The 22540-nt window shown below is 43.8% G+C and overlaps 1 non-coding gene across 1 annotated transcript; it reads right to left on the reverse strand.

The window, feature by feature from the left end:
* Positions 1-17555: 17555 nt before the first annotated feature.
* TRNAG-CCC (transfer RNA glycine (anticodon CCC)) lies at positions 17556-17626 on the reverse strand. Its single transcript has one exon. It is a non-coding gene; the product is annotated as a tRNA-Gly (tRNA).
* Between the last annotated feature and the right edge of the window lie 4914 nt (positions 17627-22540).

The raw sequence follows: 22540 nt of genomic DNA on the forward strand, positions 1-22540 counted from the left end.
AATATCCCTCGTAAACATAGATGAAAAAAATTCTAAACAAAACCTTAACAGATTGAATCCAACAATATATAAAAAGGATAATCCCTCATGCCTAAGTGGGGTTTGTCTCAAGAATGCAAGATTGTTTTAATATTTAAAAATCAATCCATTTCATTGGCTGACATATTGCCGTACTAAAAACGCTACAAATATAGGATATATATGATACATGTATTAAATATATTTCACATATAATCATCTTAACAAATACAGAAGAAGCAGTTGACAGATTACAGCCTTCCTAAGGAAAGCTTTCAGCAAACTAGGACGAGAAGGGAAATGCCTCAACCTGATAAGGGACATCTATGAAAAACCTACAGTTAATATTTTCGTTAATGGTAAATAATTTCTATCTGAGATTAGGAAGAAGACAGGGATGTATGCTCTCACTACTTTTAGTCAGCATTTTGCTGGAAGTTCTGTCCAATGCAGCCAGGCAGGAAAAAGAAACAAAAGGCATCTAGGCTGGAAAGGAAGAAGTCAAATTGCCTTTATTCACAGACAACCTGGCCCTCTATGCAGACCACCCAATGGAATGTGCAAAGCAAAAATCTACTACAGCTAGTAACTTGTTTTTGCAAGGTTCCAGGATACACAATCAATATATGAAAATTCATTGTACTTCTATATGCTAACAACAAACAATCACAAAAACGGAATTTTTCTAAAACCCAGTTACAACAGAACGAATATAGATGAATAGCCTACGTGCTGAAAACTACAAAGGATTGCCAAGGGAAATTAAAGATGACTTAAATAAACGGGGAGAAATCCTTTGCTCATGGTTCAGAAGACTCAATATTATTGAATATGAAAGCTAAAAATCCAAGATAAGGGAGGCCTCCTGCCTGACCAGCAGCATCTGATTTTTCTGGGCAAACAGCTGGAAGATGGCCACAATCTTTCAGATTGCAATATGCAGAAGGAGTCCATCCTACACTTGGTGCTTCACCTGTGGGGTCACTTCATCTAGCCTTCCCTCTGCCAGCTCACCTAGAAATACAGCTATGACAAGATGCTCTGCTACAAGTGTTATGCTCACCTGCACCCGCACTCTGTCAACTGCCACAAGAAAAGTACAGCCACACCAACAAACTGTGCCCAAAGAAGGTCATATAAGGCGCCTCCTCTGGCTTTTCCTTTGCCTGAAGCGTGGCCTCCTGCCTGAGCCCCATGGCCCTGAGGCCTCAATAAAGCTTCCCTTTTGCTGAAAAGAAAAGACTCCATATTGTTAAGGTGTCAATTCTCCTCAAACTGATCTATGGATTCAATGAAATCCCAATCAAAATTCCAGCAAAGCTTTTTGTAAAAATAGACAAATTGATTCTAAAATTCATAGGGAAATGCAAAGGACTTAGGAAAACAACTTGGACAAGTGAGAACAAAGTTTCAAGGCTAACACTCCCTCATTTCAAGACTTATAAAGATATGATGATCAAGAAAATGTGACATTTACATCAAAATAGACAAATGGATCAATGGAAAAGAATAGAGTGTCCAGAAGTAGACCCACACATATATGGACAACTGATGTATGAGAAAGGTGCAAAGGCAAGTCAGTAGAGAAAGGATAGTCTTTACAGCAAATGGTGCTGAAACAATTATCTACCTATAAAACTAACTTTGATTCGTATCTCACAATAAATAGAAAAATTAACTCAAGATGGATCATAAACTTAAAAATATAAATGCTAACATTAAAAAAGTTCTAGAAGAAAGCATAGGTGATAAGTCTTTCTTAACTCCTGCACCAACGTGATCCATAAGTGAACAAATCAGTAAATTGCATTTCATCAAAACTAAAGACTTCTGGAGGACACCCATACAGCAGAATAGGACATCTGAGAGATCCACACAGCCATACATCTGAAGCTAGGTGTGCTGGATCCCAGGATGCAGTGGATGGAGGTAAGTGGATCTCCTCACCCTCTACAGTAGCAGCAATCTGTGGCACAGGACTTCAGACAGCATCCGGCATGCAACTCTGGGAGAAGATGTGGGAGCAGGCAGGCCACCACAGGAACACTTTCACTTTCAGAGTTACATCTCAGCCCATTGGAGCCCATTGGAGCCCATTAGCTGCACACCAAGGCAGCTAGGCCACCACGTGGACACTCCCCAAAAGCCCAGCAGCCCAGATGTCTGCCAGTGAGTGCAGAGTGGGTGCATATGAAAGAAATGCCCATCCAATCCCCTCTCACCTGGGGCACCAGCTCGGCTGGTGGATCAGGACAGCAGACCCACACCAGTGCTCCTGTGTCTGCAAGTGGGACCTGGCAAGCATAGGCAGCCCACAAATGTAGACGAGCCTTACCAGCACAACTTCCAGCAGATGGACCCTACTTCCAGCAGATGCAGCACATTTAGAAAACACAGCTCCTGACACTCCTCCCCACCTCCGCCATGGTGACTGGTGGAGTCTGCAACCAGACACTACTACTACGCACGGGCAAAAGTCCATCAGACACCATGAAGAAATACATTAATGCTCCAGATCAGAAGGAAAATGACAAGGCAGAAACCAATTCTGAAGACACAGAAATTTACAACCTAAATGACAGAGAATTCAAAATACCTATCATAAAGAAACTCAAAAAGTTACAAGAAAACTCAGAAAGACAATTCAATGAACTCAGGAATAAAAATAATGAGCACAAGGAGTTTGTCACAAAAGAGATTGAAACTCCAAAAAAAAAGCAAAAGGAAATCTTGGAGATGAAGAACACAATGAATGAGATAAAAGGCAGTCTAGAATCCTTAAAAAACAGAGCTGACATTATGGAAAGAATTAGCAATTTAGAGGACAGAAATATAGAAATGCTTCAGGTGGAGGAGGAGAGAGAACTAAGACTAAAAAAATGAAACAAAGAAATTCTCCAAGAAATATCCGACTCAATTAGGAAATGCAACATAAAGATTATAGGTATTCCAGAGGGAAAATCAAGGGAGAAAGGAGCAGAGAGCTTGTTCAAAGAAATAACAGCTGAGACCTTCCCAAACCTGGAGAAGGACCTGGAAGTACAAGTAAATGAAGCCAATATAACTCCTAACTACATCAGTGCAAAAAGACCTTCTCCAGGGCATATACTAATAAAATGGGCAAAAGTCAATGACAAAGAAAAAATATTCAGTGCAGCAAGGCAGAAGAGAATAGTCTACAAAGGAACCCTATCAGACTTTCAGCAGACTTCTCAGCAGAAATCTTACAGGCCAGCAGAGAGTGGAATGACATATTCAAAACACTGAAACACAAAAACTTTCAATCAAGAATACTCTAGCCAGCGAAAGTATCCTTCAGAAACGTTGGAGAAATAAAAACTTTCCCAGATAAACAAAAGCTGTGGGAGTTTATTGCCACAAGAGCCCCCCTACAAGAGATGATCAAGAATGCCCTCATACCTGAAAAGAAAATGAAAAGGTTTATAAAGCCTTGAGCAAGGAGATAAATTGACAGACAAAATTAGAAAATTGCAGGTCTCTGTCAGAACACGTTAGCAAACACTTAATTATAACACTGAAGACAAAGGGAAGGAAAGCATTCAAAATAACCCTTCATTTTAATCACAAATTCACAAGAGAAAATGGAATAATTTGTGACAACAATAACCTAGACAGAGAAGAGGAAAGAGATGGAAACTGATCAGGCTAATGGTCATAACAGGCTATCAGAAAATGGACTATCTCATCTACGAGACCTTTTTTACAAACCTCATGGTAACCACTAAACAAAAAATCAGAACAGTGATACAAATGATAAACAAAGAGAAAACCATCATAGAAAATCACCAAACTGAAATAGCATTGAGAAATACATGAGCACAGAAACAAGCGAAATATAGAACAACTGGAAATCTAGAGATAAAATGTCAGTAATAAGCCCTCATATATCAACCATAACTGTAAATGGAAATGTATTGAATTCTCCAATCAAAAGACTGAGAGTGGCAGGATGGATTAAAAAAGGAGACCCAAAAGTATGCTGCCTCCAGGAAACACATCTCAGCTCTAAAGACAAACACTGGCTCAGAGTGAAAGGAGGGAAGACCATACTGCAAGCAACTGGCAAACAAAAGAAAGCAGGTGTTGCCACACTTATTTTAGACAGAGCAGACTTCAAGATAAAAAAGACAATGAGACACAAAGAGGGGCAGTATATAATGATAAAAGGGACATTCTACCAAGAGGACATAACACTTATGAATACATATGCACCTACCACAGGATCATCAAAGTACATAAAGCAACTATTAATGGACCTAAAGGGAGAAATTAACAGTAACACCACAACAGCAGGGGACCTCAGCGCCCCACTTAAATTAATGGCTAGAGCATCCAGACAGAAAGTCAACAACACGGAATTCATGGAATTAAATGAAAAACTAGAATATATATGTAAGAACATTCCACCCAAAAACAGCAGAATACACATTCTTCTCAAGTGCACATGGAAAACTCTCAAAGATAGACCACATGTTGGGAAGCAAGGCAGGGTTCAATACATTTAAGAAGATTGAAATCATATCAAGCATCTTTTCTGACCATAATGCTATGAAACTAGAAATTAACTACAAGAAAAAAGCTGGGAAAGTCACAAATATATGGAGAGCAAACAACATGCTACTGAACAACCATTGGAGCAATGAAGAAATCACAGGAGAAACCAAAAGATATCTGGAGACAAATGAAAATGAAAATGCATCAAATCGACTCTTATCAGACGCAGCAAAAGTGGTTCTAAGAGGGAAATTCATAGCAATACAGGCCTATCTCAACAAACAAGAAAAATCTCAACTAAGTAACTTTAAACTACACTTAGAAGTAGAAAAGGAGAATATGCAAAGACCGAAGGCAGCAGAAGGGGGGAAAGCACAAAATTCAGAGCAGAAATAAATGAAATAGAAACAAATGAACGAACGAAAAATCAGTAGAAAGAATCAACGAAACTAAGAACTGGTTCTTTGAGAAGATAAATAAAACTGACAAACCCTTAGCCAGACTCACTAAGAAAAAAAGAGAGAATGCTCACATAAATAAAATGTAAAATGAAAGAGGAGAAATTACAAAGGATTAGAAGAAAATACTATGAAAAACTATATGCCAAAAATTGGATAACCTAGAAGAAATGGATAAATTCTTAGAATCATACAACATCCCACAACTGAATCAAGAAGCAGAGAATCTGAATAGACAAATGACAAGTAAAGAGACTGAAACAGTCATCAAAAACATCCCAGAAAACAAAAGTCCAGGACCAGATGGCTTCTCTGGAGAATTTTCCCAAACATTCAGAGAAGATTTAATACCGAGCTTCTCAAACTATTTCAAAAAATTGAAGATGGGATGCTTCCTACCTCATTCTGTGAGGTCAATATCACCCTGATATCAACACTAAAGAAGGACAACAGAAAAAAGGAAAATTACATGCCCATATCACTGATGAACATAGATGCAAAAATCATCCACAAAATATAAGCAAATCAAATACAGCAAAACGCTAAAAGGATCATACACCACGATCAAGTGGGATTTATACCAGGGACACAGGGATGGTTCAACATCCACAAATCAATCAATGTGGTACACCACGTTAACACAATAAGGAATAAAAAACACGTGATCATCTCCACAGATGCAGAGCCAGCATTTGACAAGATCCAACATCCACTTATGATAAAGACTCTCAACAAAATGGGTATAGAAGGAACCTTCCTCCACATAAAAAGGCCATATATGACACACCCACAGCCAACATCATACTTAATGGTGAAAAACTAAAAGCCATCCTTCTGAGAACAGGAACAAGACAGGGGTGCCTACCCTTGCCACTCTTATTCAACATAATACTAGAGGTTTGGGCCAGAGAAATTAGGCAAGAAAAAGAAATAAAAGGCATCCAAATTAGAAAGGAAGAAGTAAAACTCTCACTGTTTGCAGATGACATGTTTCTGTATATAGAAAACCCTAATGAATCCAACAGAAAACTATTAGAAATAATCAACAACTACAGCAAAGTTCCGGGGTACAAAATAAACCTACAAAAAACAGTTGCATTTCTATACATTAATAATGAAGTAGCAGAAAGAGAAGTCAACAATACAATCCCATTTACAACTGCAACAAAAAGAATAAAATATCTGGGAATAAATTTAACCAGGAAGGTGAAAGTCTTATACACTGAAAACTGTAAGGCAATACTGAAAGAAATCGAAGAAGACAAAAAGAAATGGAAAGATATTCCATGCTCATGGATTGGAAGAATAAACACAGTAAAAATGTCCACATTACCTAAAGCCATCTACAGATTCAATGCAATCCCAATTAGAATCCCAATGACATTCTTCATGGAAATAGAAAAAAGAAACTAGGATTTATATGGAACAAGAAAAGATGCTGAATAGCCAAAGCAATCCTGAGAAAAAAGAACAAAGCTGGAGGCATCACAATCTCTGACTTCAAAATATACTACAAAGCTATAGTAATCAAAACAGCATGACACTGGCACAAAAACAGACACACAGATCGATGGAATAGAATGGAAACCCAGAAATAAAACCAAACATCTATGGACAGCGAATCTTTGACAAAGGAGCCAAGAACGTACGATGGACAAAGCAAAGTCTCTTCAATAAATGGGGTTGGGAAAACTGGACAGCCACATGCAAAAGAATGAAAGTAGATAATAAGTAGATAATCTTACACCATATACAGAAATTAACTCAAAATGGATTAAAGACTTGAAGGTGAGACCTGAAACCATAAAAACTCCTAGAAGAAAATATGGGCAGTCCACTCTTTGACATAGGTTTTAGCAGCATCTTTTCCAATACCATGTCTACTCAGCCTTGGGAAAGAAAGAAAAAATACACAAATGGGACTACATCAGACTAAAGAGCTTCTGCAAGGCAAAGGAAACCACGAGCAAAAGGAAAAGATAACCCACAAACTGGGAGAAAACATTTTCAAATCATATATCTGACAAGGGGTTAATCTTCAGGATATATAAAGAACTCATACAACTCAACAACAAAAAAACAAACAACCTGATCAAAAAAATGGAAAGAGGATATGAACAAACCTTTTTCCAAAGATGATATACAGATGGCCAACAGGCACATGAAAAGATGTTCGACATCACTAATTATTAGTGAAATGTAAATCAAAGCTACAATGAGATATCACCTCACCCCCGTCAGGATGGCTACAATTACCAAGACAAAAAATAACAACAGTTGGAGAGGATGTGGAGAAAAGGGCACCCTCATACACAGCTGGTGGGACTGCAAACTGGTGCAGCCATAGTGTAAAACAGTATTGAGATTTCTCAAAGAATTAAAAATAGAAATACCGTGCAATCCAGCTATCCCACTAGTGAGTATTTATCCAAAGAGCTTGAAATCAACAATTCAAAGAGACCCATGCACCCCTATGTTCACTGCAGCATTATTCACAATAGCCAAGACGTGGAAGCAATGCAAGTACCCATCAATGGATGAATGGATAAAGAAGATGTGGTATATATATATACAATGGAATACTACTCAACTATTAAAAAAGACAAAATCACCCCATTTGCAATGACACGGATGGACCTGGAGGGTATTATGTTAAGCGAAATCAGCCAGACATAGAAAGACAAACGCCACATGATTTCATTCATATGTGGAAGATAAACAAACACGTGGGCAAAGAGAATAGATTAATGGTTACCAGAGGGGAATGGGGTTGAGGGGTTGGCAAAAGGGGTAACGGGGCACATATATATGGTGACGGATAAAAATTAGACTATTGGTGGTGAGCATGATGCAGTCTATACAGAATAGTGATAAATAATAATATATACCTGAAATTTCACAATGTTACAAACCATTGTGACCTCAATAACATTTTAAACAACTAAAAACTTCTCTTCTTTGAGAGACATTGTTAACAGAATGAAAGGACAAGCCACAGACTGGGAGAAAAGATTTTCAAAGCCTATATCTGATAAAAAAAAAGCTTGTATCTAAAATATATTTTTAAAAAACTCTTGGGCTGGCCCCACAGCCTAGTGGTTAAGTTTGGTGGGCCCCGCTTCATTGGCCGGGGTTCAGTTCCCAGGCCTGGACTTACAGCACTCGTCAGTGGCCATGATGTGGCGGCTCACATACAAAATAGGGGAAGATTGGCACAGATGTTAGATCTGGGAGAATCTTCCTCAGGAAAAAAAGAAAAGAAAAAATCCCCTTAAAACTCTATAAGTTAAAAAAAGCCCACAATGTTTAAATATGGGCAAAAGATTTGAACAAACACTTCACAAAGTAGATATACGTGTGTTGAATAAGCACATATAAAGACACTCAACATCATTAGTCACTAGGGAACTGAAAGTTAAAACCACAGTGAAACACTGCTACAAACCTACTAGAATGGCTGACAGTTCAAGGATCAGCCACACTAAGTGCTGACGACACTGCTGAGGAACTACAACTTCTATACCCTGCTCATGGCATAACCAACTTGGGAAACAGTTTGGCAGATATTTTTAAAGTAAATCATACACCTGACATAATGGCTGGACTCCAGCCATTCCACTTCTAGATGGAGGAAAGAAAATACATGTCCATACTAAGACTTATACACGAATATTTATAGCAGCTTTATTTTTAATAGCTTGAAACAGAAAACAACCCAAATGCCCAACAAGTTAACAGATAAACAAATTGTGGTATAGCCATACGCTGGAATTCTAGCAATTAAAAGGAATGAACTTGATGGATTGTAATTAGTCTTTAGGTGGTGAGCATGTTGTGATCTACGGGGAAATCATAATATATAATGATGTACACCTGAAAGTTATGTGAGGTTATAGACCAATATTACCGCAATAAAAATAAAACAATAAAAGGAATGAACTGTTGACACATGCAACAACATGAATGAATTTCACAATAATTTTGCTCAGTGAAATAAACCAAATAAAGAAGTACATAACGTATCGTTCCATATATAAAACACAATTAATATTCCAACCTAACCTATAGTGACAGAAAGCAGATCAGTGGTCACCTGAGGAGAAGAAGAGGAAGGGACTACAAAGGAGCACATGGTAGCTTCTGCGGGTGACAGATATGCTCCCTATATTCATGGTGGTGATGGTTTCACTAGTGTATACACATGTCAAAACTTATCAAATAATACATTTGTACTATGCGAAGTCCATAGCGCACCTATTCTCAATCAATCTCAATGATTTTTTTTGAAGGAATAGGAAATAGATCGGGGTGGGAGAATGCTCTCCCTGAAATATCCTTTCCTTCCTGCTTCCTCCTACTTTCCTTCCTACGACATGATGTTTTTATGTGTGCATGTTTGGTTCTCTTTGGAACTGACCTTGTCTGGCATTCCTGGTGCCTGCAGCTTCTGTGCGGATCCCCGTGCGCCGCTCCCGAGGTGGCCACCAGGGGGCCAGGTGGTCCCGCCCGGGAACCAGGGCCTTTTTCTTACCTGAGTTGCTAGAAGGGAAGATTCCAGCTGATGCCCGGTCAAATGCGACTGGTGCCGGAACAGAGGTTCCTTACGTTTACTTAGTCACTGACGCCTCAGGGTCGTCCTGGGTCTCCTAAGGCTTGTGCTGCCCAGACTCCAAGGAACCGGTTGTGGTCGCTCAGTCGCCCCACTTTGGGGCCACCTCACTCAGCCTCGCAAAGACCCGCAATGAGTCCTGACCACAGAGAAACGCATTTGTGCTTCTCGCGTGGATGAAAACTATTCCCTCACCTTCCTCTCAGACTGTGGAAACCCATCGCGATGTTCTGATGGCATTCATTCCGTGCGAGGGAAGGAGGAGTGTGGAGGGGCGATCGCGAAGGAAGAAGCAGATGCGGGACGACAGGAAGGCTGCGGAAAGGGGATGAGAAGAAAGAGGGCGAGGAAGATGGAGAGGAGACAGGGTGTGCAATGGAATGTGAGGAGGAATAGAATGGGCGAAGAGGGGAGAGGGAAGAGGCAGAAGGAGGAACAGAAAGAGGAGGGGGAGGAGTCGTTCCCAGGGTAGTGCTGTTCACTGGCCACCCTCACTCCAGGTCCTCCCCCCACCCCCCAACCACCACCATATCCTCACCTCTCACCTTGGGCTCTCAGACCCAAGGTGCGTTCGCCCCTCAAGGACAGTCTCTCCACCCATCCTAGTTCTAACCTCATTTGATTCTCTCGCTGCCCCTCGTCAGAGCCCGGTTCTCCGGGTTTCCTGGCCGTTCTGCGTGATGTCTCAACATCCTTTCAAACAGATTCCTTTCTTCTTATGTCTCCAGAGTCCATTTCCGTTCCTTGCAGTCATAAACCTTGACTGATCAAAGTTCTCCTAGAGGGGTGCTTTGTGTTGTTTGCTACCACTCAGCTTCTTGGTTTTCCAGTAGAACGTTTCAGCATCCTCTCAAACTTTGGGGAGAACAACCTCTCTCCATAACAAGAGCAGCCCCTTTGACACCTTCCTCCTTGATTCAACCCTCATCCAGTCTCTTGGGACAAAATACCTCTTCCAGCAACACTGGGGATCTTTCTGACTCCGTTTTTTAGCAAGCAGCTTTTTCCCCCCTGTTAATGCTAATTTTTCTGTTCTCGGTATTGGACAAGGGAAGAGATGGTTTAGGGATACAATGAAGAAATAAAGGGGAAAATGAAATACAGATTATGATTTTGAGATAAAATATGAATTATATCTATTACACATGTAAATAGTGTGGTGGTATTTTGTGTACATAAATACTGTGTGTACTGTTAAGACCACCCGTGTCCACATCCCCTATGATCCATCAATGAGAGCTATTGGGTACCGTGATACGTGTGCACTTTTTTTTTAAATCTGTGCAGTTTCCGGGTCATGATACATTGAGAAGTTGGAATACAATTGACTTGGGCAAGCTCTCGGAAACAGACTGTGACTGTATAATTCTCAGAGCCCTGCCTTGTGGCCTCCATGACGTGGGGTTGATATTGAGTCGCCCCAGGTGAGTATAGTCTGGCTGGTCTGAGTGGTGGGTATAGACGTTAAACAAGGTTGATTACTTTGTATGGTAAATCTAACAAACATACATTTGTTGTAAGGAAGAGTTACAACGACAAGAACAAAACCCCCAGCGGTGTATCTGGAAGAAAAGGAAAGTTCTCCTGCCTCCCCATCTCGCTCCACCGCTGACACACCATCAGTTATATTACGTGTAGGAGGCGGTGGTGGCTTTGGGATGTGATGGGTGCTGTGTGGCCAAGGGACCCAGGAAGTCCCAAGTCCCGCCCTGACAACCATCTGCCCTCTCTGGTCAATGGGAAAAGTGAGAAGGCAACGAAAAGGAAAATAAGGCTATTGTTTGCAGAAATCTCACCTCAGGACAGGAGACTCTGGTAAACTGAGGCAGAATAGGTGGCTTATGAGGGAGGCATCAAGGGCTCTCCCCTGGCCCGAAGCCCAAGAGTGTATTGCACCTCATTTTCCAAGGTGCAAGTGAAGTGAGGAGAAGTCAATCAAAGGGGGGGGGGGGTCGCAGAGAGAGAGCGAGGCCACGCACGCAGCTCCACTGTCCCAGGAAGGGAAGCCTTGGGAGTATCCGCAGGAGCCGCGGGCACCCGGGGAGGACTCACCCGCCCGCTCTGGCGAGCGCGGAAGGCGCGGCTCCCGCGCAGGTTCCATGGTGTACTGGTGAGCACTGCGGCCTCTGAATCCAGCGATCCGAGTTCAAATCTCGGTGGGACCTTGCCCTTCCCTTCAGGATGACGGCCACTTTTTACTCTTCAAACCGCGTGCGGTGTCGCCCTCGCGTCCCGCTGTCGCAGAGGAAGGTGCGGGGCCCCGGAAAGGAAGCTCCTCGGCCCGCGCTGCTCCCGGTCCCTCCCCCCTCCCGCTCCTGCCGCCGCGTCCCCCGCGATCTCCCGCCTCCTCCGCGGGAGTCGGGGTCCCGGACACCGGGTTCTCCGCGGGGCGCATCCACACGGACACGGCAGGCGTGGCGGGGTCCCTCCCAGCCTGCGGTGTCCCCGCTGGCCCCGCGCAGCTCTGCCCATCGATGCGCCTCGGAGGCCCCGGCCCCGCCGCCCAGGATCCCGGCGACCGAGCCAGGGCCAGCCCCTCGGCAGGGTCACCCTCGGGCCTCGGGGGCAAAGGCAGAGGCGGCGTACGCTCCGTCTCGCACCACGAGGGGCCCCCGCGCGGCCCGTCTTGTTTTAGGACCCGCGGGCTCCTGCGGAGAGAGAGGGGTCCGCGGGAGACGCGGGGAGGGAGGCGGCGGCCGGCGCGGCCCTCGGCCAGGGTGTCTGGGTTTCGGGGTCGACGCTTCGAGACCCGGCCTGGAGGGGCTGTCTTTTCATGGCCCGTTTCATTCAGAGTTTTCATTTGTTCTAAGTCTGACGCGCTCAGGCTGCGGTCAGAACGTCCAGCTCCTAAGTCCCCGCGGGACGCTCAAGGCCGCTGTCACACTCGACTTCGGAGCCCGACCCCCGGGGGTCTCCTCCCTCCGCCCCCAGCTGCGCCGGAACCAGGACTCCGGGCCGCGGAGCCCGGCGTCGGTGGAGACCAGGGGTCCCCAAGCGCCGGCCGCCCCGGCCCGGGCTCCTCCGGGACCGCGGGCTCCCCGTGCGTCCTGCCGCCCCCTGGCTCCGCGGAGAAGACGCCCGAGGCCGGCAGCGGGCAGAGACGCGCCCCAGCTCTCCCGCCCCGTGGGCACGCGCGGGGCGGGGCGACCGCGGGCCTCCTGCGCTGCGGACGGCGTCCTCCTCCTCTCCGAGTCTCCTATTTCAGAATGTTCAGCGATGACGAAGGACAGAAAAAGCTAGCTGTCTTCTGGAGGCTCCCCTTTGGAGGACTCGAAGAGGAAGAGACGTGGGGCCAGAGAAAAGAGCCGAGAAATGGAGAGAGACAGGCAAGGGCAGAGAATGACCAAGAAGAAGCGGGAAAACAGGGAATGGAAGGGAGAGGAGCTGGGAGAGGAGCTGGGCGAGCCCGGCAGCGGTTTCGGTCGCTGGGTTTGGGCGACCACTGCTCTTGGTTCTGGGGCGCTCCCACCTTTCACTGATCCGCCGGCGAACCCAGATCTGCCAGAAATCACCCAGCTGCCTGCCTGGCCTTTGTTCCTGCCAAGTTTCCTTCCCTAGTTCGAGGAGGTGGGCTACATCGGTTCGCGAGTGAGCGGAAGCCGAGGGAGAGTCCTCGTTGGCTCCCTCGGAGATGACCGGCGGGTAGGGAAACGCACAAACTCCTCTTCCCTTTGTGGGCCGGTCTGCGGGGCCTGGGTGGACAACCTGAAAATCCAGCAATAACCGAATTTATTTAGAGACGAGGGGATGAACAGCCAAATAGTTGGTTACAGGAGTTGGAAGTGGTTATCCTGGGAGAGAAGAAATGCGAGAGGGGATCAGCGGGCAACTGTTTTCCATAAAAAGTTTTTGGGCATTTGTAACTTTGATAAAATGTATACCAATTAAAAAAATAATCGTTTCTGGGGGTGGCGCCGTGGCCGAGTGGTTGAGTTCTCGCGCTCCGCTGCAGGCGGCCCAGTGTTTCGTTGGTTCGGGTCCTGGGCGAGGACATGGCACTGCTCTTCAAACCACGCTGAGGCGGCGTCCAGCATGCCGCAACTAGAAGGACCCACAACGGAGAATATACAACTATGTATTGGGGGGCTTTGGGGACAAAAGGAAAAGAATAAAATCTTAAAACAATAATAATAATAATAATTTCTTTCTACCTATGATCTTTTTAAGGTACATCGTTGGTATTTTGAATTTAAATTTTCACGTAATCATATGTGTTGCTCTAAAGATTCTGGGTTTTGTGTCCTGTGTAGAAATGTCTTCCACTGTAAAACTATGAATTTTGTATTGGGGGCAGTGTCACAGTAAGTAATTGGATCAATTTTCCCTTTTTAGTGAGCTGAACAGATGAACTAATAAACTCCAAGATCCTCCTCGCCCAGGAAATTCTGCCTGGCCACAGAGGATTACTTAACTCTCCCTGAGAGGGTCCACAGTCACGGAAAAGTATCACTGATGTGACTTAAATAAGATCGGTTTCCTCCCACCCAGTCTTGACGCAGTGTAGCACCCAAAATACAAGAGGTAACGCTCAATGACTGTATATATGCAGAGTGCCATGTGCCAGGCATGTCCCACAAGTGTTACATGTGGTTTACTCATTTAATCCTTACAACAGGCCTAGATCCTCTTATCGTCCTCATGTTACATATGAGAAATCTGAGACACGGAAAGGTTAAGCAACCTGTCCAGTCACTCAGTCCACTGAGTAGTATCTGAAAGCAGGAATTTGAGCTGAAGGCAACCTGGCTCCAGAAGATATGCTCAGAACCACTGTGTTTATACCGCTCCTAACAAAAGAGAAACACAAACGGGAAAAGAGTTTGACAAGAAACTTAAGCCTGTAAGTTTCTTTTGGAAAAAGAAAAAAAAAACACCGAGTAGGAACCACGTAACAGGCATACGGCTGTCCCAAAGGTCCTCATGACCCATCTGCCTCCCAAACAGCCTTGGTATCCTAGCAGCTGCTCCCTCAAGTCTTCAACTTAGACACAATTCCTGCCACATCTGCATTTTTTCCTCCCCTTTGCATTGTCCTCTCACCTACCCTACCCCTCTTCCATATCTATTCTGTTCTTTTCCTTCTGGACCATTCATTGTTTAGATTTAAAAATATGAAAAATACATAAAGAAGAAGATAAGCAGTCACCTGCAATTAACAAGCAGTCACCTGGAATTAACTACTGTTAACATCTTTACATATTTTCCTTCAAATCTGTTTTTTATCTAATTTTTTTGCAAAAAATTATGCCTGCTTATTATACAAAATTCAAATGATACAGAAAAACAAAATTTGTAAAATCTAAAAAAATCTTAAATTCAAAGATAGCTTTTGTTAACATTGGCTAAATATTGATGGAGTCATTTTTGGTATATCTAGAAAGAGAAGTCTATATATAAATATGCTTTTATAAAATTGGGCTCTTACAGATTCTATTTTTTAATTTAAAGTGATTCAATTTATTAGTGCCGGAATTTAACTGAAGGAATAGATACAAAAACAAAAATGAAGAAGTTGGTGAACTTTCAATCAAATTGTTCATGACAAGAGAGGATTTTCTATAAGAACCCTCTAAGGCCAATAATAGTAATTGTTATTATTAAAGTAAGATTAAAATTTGGGATGATTTTATTATGCTTATAAAATCATATTTCTTAAAGTGTAAATTGTAAGTAACACAACGCATCCACTTCAAGTTCAATGACTGTTGTCAAATTGATGCCCCCCTGTAACCACTACCCTGTTCAAGAAGAAGGAACACTTCCATTACACCAAAATGTCCTCTTGCCCCCTTGAGATCAATCCCCCCACCAACCCTGTCCCAGGCAATCAGTGTTCTAGTACCACAATTACATTCATGCACCTCTTGAGGGACATTTGAATTGTTTCCAGTTTGGGGACTATTAGAAACAAAGCTGCTATGAACAAGTCCCTTTTGAGGTCATATGTTTTATAAATGCCATTTTAATTTTTTTACCTTTAATACTAAGTCATTTTGTGAATGGATGTTACATTCACAAACACAGAATTCATGCAAATGTTACAAAAGCCTGAAGCAGAGGTCCACACACTTTCTTTATATGTCACATTTAAGGGGAAAAATCCATATCTTGGATAGTTTCCTATCAGTACATACTTGATATAAGACACAAACAGACACACACACACACACACACACACACACACTATGCTAGGTGTATCATTAGAGGGTATTATCTGACTACTCTGAAAAGGCTGCAGGCCAAATCATAGCTATCCCCAACTCTCCTTTGCTTTCTCGATGCTTGTTTCAGAACCCACAATTAGTCTTTCCTTCCTCTCCTCCAAGCTCTCCAACAAAATTCTCTTGCGTTCCCTGTCTTGTGGATTTTCATTCCCACCCCACTTTCTCCACTGAAGGAGGAGGAAAAGGAGAGGTAGGAAGAGGAGAAAGAAGAGGAAAAGGAAAAGGAGGCGGGAGGGGAGGAGGACAAGGATGAGGAGGAGAAAGAGGAGGACTAGGAGGAGAAGGAGAAGGAGGGGAAGGAGGAGAAGATGACCTGAATATGGAGGAAGCTTCTCGCAAGCTGGGTATAAGGAAGGGATTCAAAGACAGATTTTTTCCCCCCAGCAAACAGTAAAGGGGTAATTTGGGGACATTACAGTCCTTAAAAACTTTATTCCAATTCGGTAGCAATCCACCATTTTCCTTTACATAGATCAGAACTCCTCGTCCCCCTGACCCCCACCTTCTAAATCCGGATTCTTGTTTACAGAGAAATGGTCAAAAACGAGAAATTGTGTATCACGGTTCAGAATCTATTCTTTCAAATTTCAGATTTCTGAGAGAGTTTAAAAATAAAGAAATGTATAAAACATAGTGGGGCCATCGTTTTCTACACAAAATGTAGAATGACAATCTCAGAAGGAAACTTGAAATCGAATAAATCAAGGTTATCTCTAAAAACGAAAGAGAATAAAAACTGCCCGGATGTCACTGATCTGCTCTTTGAAACTATAGTTAGGTAGGGGAATCCTCCCAAGATTTTGGGGTGAAAAGTAATCACTGGTAGTCTCTCTAACGCAGTCACCCTCAAATCGCAGTGCTTTCGAGGGAGCGTCCAAGCAGAGAAACAAAACAGGATAAACAGTTCCCAGATTCTGTCGCTCATTTCCTCTTTTGAAAAGTGTAATTTTCAGGCTCACACCTGTTGACACACATTGCCAGGTACGCCGAATCCTTCCCGGAACACCGATGGGCCCACGGTGGGGACACACCGAGGCGCGGTGGCTGACGATGTTAATAAACTCGGTTCACGGCGTCTGGTGTACAGACGCCAGGGGCCTCTCGGCACCTCTGTGCGAGGCCCCCTCTCCGCAGCTCCCCTCCTGTCCACGCTGGTTCCTCCCCACAATCCTCCCCGTTCCTTCGGCCGCTGACGCCTCCCCTGCCACTGCGGTGACTGCCTTCCGGGACCTTCATCTTTTGCTCCTCGCTCCTTGGTGAGACGTGGCCCAACGGTCAGCCCACGGTCCAGCCCGCCAATCAGTGACCTGATGGCTCTTTGGGTTCCTGCGCTCTTCCAAAGAGAAAGGATGAAAGTCACAAGGGTCTTAGGTCCAAATATTCAACATCGCAGACTTCCAGAAACACTTGCGGGTTGAAAGGTACGAACTCGCGAATGACGTGGTGACTCTGTTGCACGCCAAATGCTGCTCCACATACGCGAGCACGTCGCAGCCCCAGGGCACTGCAAAGTCCCAGTTTAGGCGGACCCCTAAAACCGTGCTCTGCTCAGAATTGCCCTAGGGATTTCAGTTCTCATTTTCCAACTCCTGGCGGCCAGAACCAGGAAATGACCAGACTCGCCCGTGCTACAGGCAAGCAAGAAGGAGTCATAAAAGGACGGGGTGGGTAAAAGGAGATTGGGCATAATGCGTAAAAAGACAGGGTTGGATAGAAGGAGATTGGGCATGATGCACTGGCAGGGAATCGAACCCGGGTCACCCGCGTGGGAGGTGAGAATTCTACCACTGAACGACCAATGCTTCCTGCTGTTGGGGCCAACGATGGGTCTCCAGAAAGAATCTTGACAGTCACCGGAGGATGGGAGGCAGGGGAACCAAAAAGTTCCCCAATAGGCTTACACACTTGTCTTTGGATAGAGCTCACAAACACAAAGGCACTGGAAGCAAAGGCTTGTGGAAGAGGCTTACTCCTGTCAGGCAACAGGATAAAGGCGGGACATTCAAATTAAAGTATCAAAACATCTGTTTTGTCAGCTCACACCACAACTCTGAAAAAGGCTCTTTTCAGGCCTGTAACAGAAAAACATTGGAAATTCATCCAGATCCCTTGTTTAGGATCCTGAACCACCAACTGTCAAGCTCAAACTGTTGCCTTAGAGGGTCCCAGGAAGTAATCTAACTTGCTAGGGGAGGGAAGTAAAAGTCTAACCCAGGGAGGAAATGAGAAGCAGAAGCAGAATTAGATTGGAATCAAAAGAAGGAAAGGGCCAGAATCAAAATAGAGATAATGAAGACATGCATTTTGGTCAATGGGATTGGTTCTTTCTAACTGTTTTTTTCGTACAAGAATAATGAGTCAGCCTCCTAATCATTGTATCAGCAGTACCTGCCTGCTTTGTAAGGTGTTCAAAGCATTTGGATGGATACACGTCATATCATAATCATTAAAAGATTAATTACTGTTAAGTTTGCAGTCAATGTTTAGTTGTTCGGGAGACTCTAATCTCCTAAATTGGACTCCCTGTTGTGCTGAGGTTTAGCGTTTGTGACTCTGAGATGCACATGAGGCATAGGCTTTATTGTATGGGTTGTCTAAGGAGCAGACCAAGTTTCCGAAAAATATTAATGGTTGAAATGTTAACATAATGGTCCTTGGATGAAATTGAAATATGCAGAGGTTTCTCTCCCCAATTATTCCTGGGGAAATTAAACTGAAGAAAGGAAGCGGGAGAGCTCCCCTACATGTTGAGACTAGAAATCATGACGTTTTGAAGACAGCAGCTGCAGACCTGCAATCATTGTTCTCTTGCTGAGAAGCTGAGCTGGGTGGAGGCTGAGTCACAAACCTGGGCTCACCAAGGAAAATGACTGTCATTTTGACCTTGGAGAGCTTTGGCTCTATCCGTCCTCTGCCCAACACTCAAGACACACACCAGCTTTGGTCAACATGCTTTCAAATACCACCTCCATCAACCAGATCTACACTGATTCCCACATCTCTTTCTATACTACAAACTTGTACTTCCAACTCACAACTCCTAATTCACAAGTCAATGCCTCGTATGTGTCTCAGAGTCACAAATGCTAAAACTCACTGCACCTGTGAATTCCCTGTCGTCACCCACCACCCTCTACCTCAATATTCTTGGATTAGACCAGGCACAGTGTCTCCCAAACTGTAGTGCATTGTCCCAAGTATTTCAATCAATCCCCAAAACAACGCCCAATCTTTTCCTAATCCTGCCTAATATATGTACCCTCACCACCAACCACCCTGTTGCCTGAAGCACATCCTGCTACTCTGTTTGTATACACTCTCTCATCTCCCCCGCACAGAAATTTATGTCTGTCATAATAAATATATAGTGCTTAACTTTATTGGCTGCACCACTGGCTTACTGCCACTTTATGACTGCACTCTTCCATCCATCAACTCTTATCCCCATTAATACACCCAGATAAAAAGCCAGCCTCCCTGCGGCCAGTCTAGTGTACTCCAATCCTTTTGCCACATTGCATCCTGAGTGATCCTTCCACAGCCTACATCAGGACATATCTGTAGCCTAAAACAACATAGTGTCCCCAGATTCCTCCACTCAACAGTCTTAATACCTTCATGACATGAACCCAGGCTTCCCTCATCCTCATCATCTGCATGTCTCTTGCCAATTCTCAAGTCCAGCAACAGTGAAGTCCTGGACACGTCAGGAACTCTCTCACTTTCAGGCACTTGCTTCTCTCTACAGGGGATGGTCTCTCACAACTTCTTCTTCCTTCTTCAAAATCATTCTCATCCTTCAGGTCTCAGTTCAGAAGTCTTTTCCTCTGGAAAGACTTTCCTGACTGTCTGAATTCAGTATGAAATGTTCTCCTTTTATTTTGGCATGAATTGTGCTCTAATGAAGTCACATTTTACTTGACTCTGTCTTCCAAAGACATATTTTCGTATGAAAAAGATTCATAGTTCCTGGGAAACCAAGTTTGTGTATAAAAATAAAAAATTCTCCAGACATAGCACACTGCCTAACATACGCAATAGTCTCAGGTTGTTAAACAATGAAAGAGTGTGAGAGAGAAACAAATAAGGAAACATTCTCTCTCTCTCTCAAACAGACACACACAGTCACAGACAGACAAACGAGAAAATAAATTTCACAAGATAGGCAGCAGAATGGTTAATCCACAATGTAGAACAACTCCAGCAGATCAATTGGAAAGGGTAGAGAATACAGTGATCAAGAATAAACTTTTGCTCAAATGTAAGACAGTAAAAGGATCTTGGGTGGAGCTTCAAAGTTAGAAAAGTTCAAGAGCCAGAAAGGAGAGGGGAAGGGTATGGTGTGGTGTGGTGAAGGGAATAAATCTTGGAGAGAAAGTTATACTTGAACTGTTGTGTAGATCTCTGTAAGACGCCAGAGTCTGTAAGCTGATCATGTTGATCCTTGGGCTTTTCTAGGAACTCAAAAGAGGCACCGGAGGAGGGAGGCTCTGGGGCCCTGGGGCGATTGTGCACGGGTTACTGCTTGGCCTGTACCAGGCTAATCATGAACAAAAGAATCAAAGAGTGAAAATATGAACATCAGGCAAAAGTAAAGGACAAAAAAAAAAAAAAAAAGCTGTACACTGTATGGAAGAGTAACCATCTAGCAGAAACCCAGAATCCAATTGAATTCTTATTCCTTGACATGGCCTCCTCCAGTGGCCAGTGAGGGTGTAGTTAAGGGGATGAAATCTTAGAATGACGTTTTCACTTATTCACCCTTTGGTAGGTCCCTCTGAAATGTAAGAGTTTAAAAGCAGAACCATTTGATCCCTGGCCTTTTCCAAGGACTCCAAAGAGGCACAGGAGGAGAGAAGCTCAGTTATCACTGAGCTCTTCCGGAGTAACTCAGGCACATCCCCAAACGTGAGGCTCCCCAACAATCCCTGGATCCGGACTGCCTGTTCAGGGAAAGAGCTGCTGTTTGTCTCATGGTTGAGAGGAAAGCGTTTGGGAGGCACCAAGCAATGTGAGGGCAAAGAGAATGCATCATCGATGAGGAAATTTGATTTGAATTTGAATTCTAGTATTATGATTTGAATGCCAGAGGTTTATGGTGTTGCCTATGCAAGCCTGTGCTCTGGGTGTCTTTTCTGTTTGTTCTGCATGTCTACCAAAGAGGACTGTATGAACTTCTTTTTAGAATGGTGTTTTCCCAGTCCTTCCTGAGACTCTTCCTGATGAGACCCAATCTAATGGGGAGGGGCAGGGCTTTGGTGGTTCAATGGCAGAATTCTTGCCTCCCCTGGGGGAGACTCAGGTTTGATTCCCAGCCAGTGAGTACCTTTCTCTGCTAGGTTCTCTTTTGCACAGGCAAGAGGGGTGGTTTCCACCCTCTGGGAGTGGCAGCAGTGGTAAAGGGAAGAAAAGGGCAACTATACACCTTGAGTTAATTCTGGGGCAGAAGATATTAAGGAATTGATCTAAACAGGGATTCTGCAGTGCTCCCAGGCCCCGAAATGATCACCCGTGCTTTAGTGCTCATCCTGCAGCACAGCCACCACCTGGCCAGAGCAGGTCTTTGAAGCCACAGGTGGGTCTGGTGGGTCTCTGCGGTTTGGAATACTTGAAACCAAAACCCTTGTTACTATTATCTTTCGTCCTATTCCATCCTTTGGCTACATGGCACTATGGAGCTGGAATCAAGAAAGAGGTCACTGAAGGACAGAAGCTGTGCTGGGAGAAGCATCAGGGGCCCAGGGAAGGGGGAGGCTTGTGGGGAGAAATTCCTGTGGAGATGAGGGGAGTTGGGTAGTGGGGCCTCTCACCTTCCTATGGACGTAGGCCCTAGTTTGCTGGTCTTGGTAAAGTTGAGGACAAGGATGAGCCCAGATGGAGAGTCGCACCCACAAGAAAATCGTTTCTATCGTGCCTTTTTGTTTTACACTCTGCCAGTCAAATCTTCTGGTCAGGAGATCTTCGTTTTTCTATTAATTAACACACTTTTTGTTTAGAACCATTTTAGGACTACAAAAAAAAAAAACTGAACAGATAACAAAGAGAGTTCTCATATTCACTCCCTCCCTGCTCACGGCTTCCCCTATTATTAACATCTTGCATTTATGTGATACATTTGTTACAACCAATGAACCAATATTAATACATTATTCTTAACAAAAGTTCATGCTTTACATTAAGGTTCACTCTCTTTTACAGTTCTATGAGTTTTGACAAATTGGTGACATCACGTATCCACCATTACCGTGTCACAGAGAATACTGTCGATGCCCTAAAACAACCCCTGTACTCCACCTAATCATTTTTCTCACCTTCCCCTCTGAATCCTGGAAACCACTTATCTTTTTTACGTTTGCCTTTTCCACAAATGTCATATGGTTGGAATCATACAGTGCGTGGTGTCTTTAGCTTTGCCTTTTCCACAATTTCATATAATTGGAATCATATAGTGTGTGGTCTTTTCAGACCGGCATCTTTCACTTAGCAATATGAACGTAAGTTTCTTTCATGCCTTGTCATCATAGTCCATTTCTTGTTATTACACAAAATGAATCCATGATTTGTTCAAACCATTCACCTATTGAAGGATGCCTTGGTCACTTCCAGATAGGGCCAATTATGAAAAAAGCTGTTATAAATATTCCTGTGCAAATTTCTGTATGGGCATAAGGTTTCAACAAACTTCAGTATATACGTGCAAGCCCGGTTGCTGGATC

The sequence above is a fragment of the Equus przewalskii genome, unplaced genomic scaffold (assembly GCF_037783145.1).
Source record: "Equus przewalskii isolate Varuska unplaced genomic scaffold, EquPr2 ChrUn-12, whole genome shotgun sequence".
In the NCBI taxonomy this organism is placed as follows: domain Eukaryota; kingdom Metazoa; phylum Chordata; class Mammalia; order Perissodactyla; family Equidae; genus Equus; species Equus przewalskii.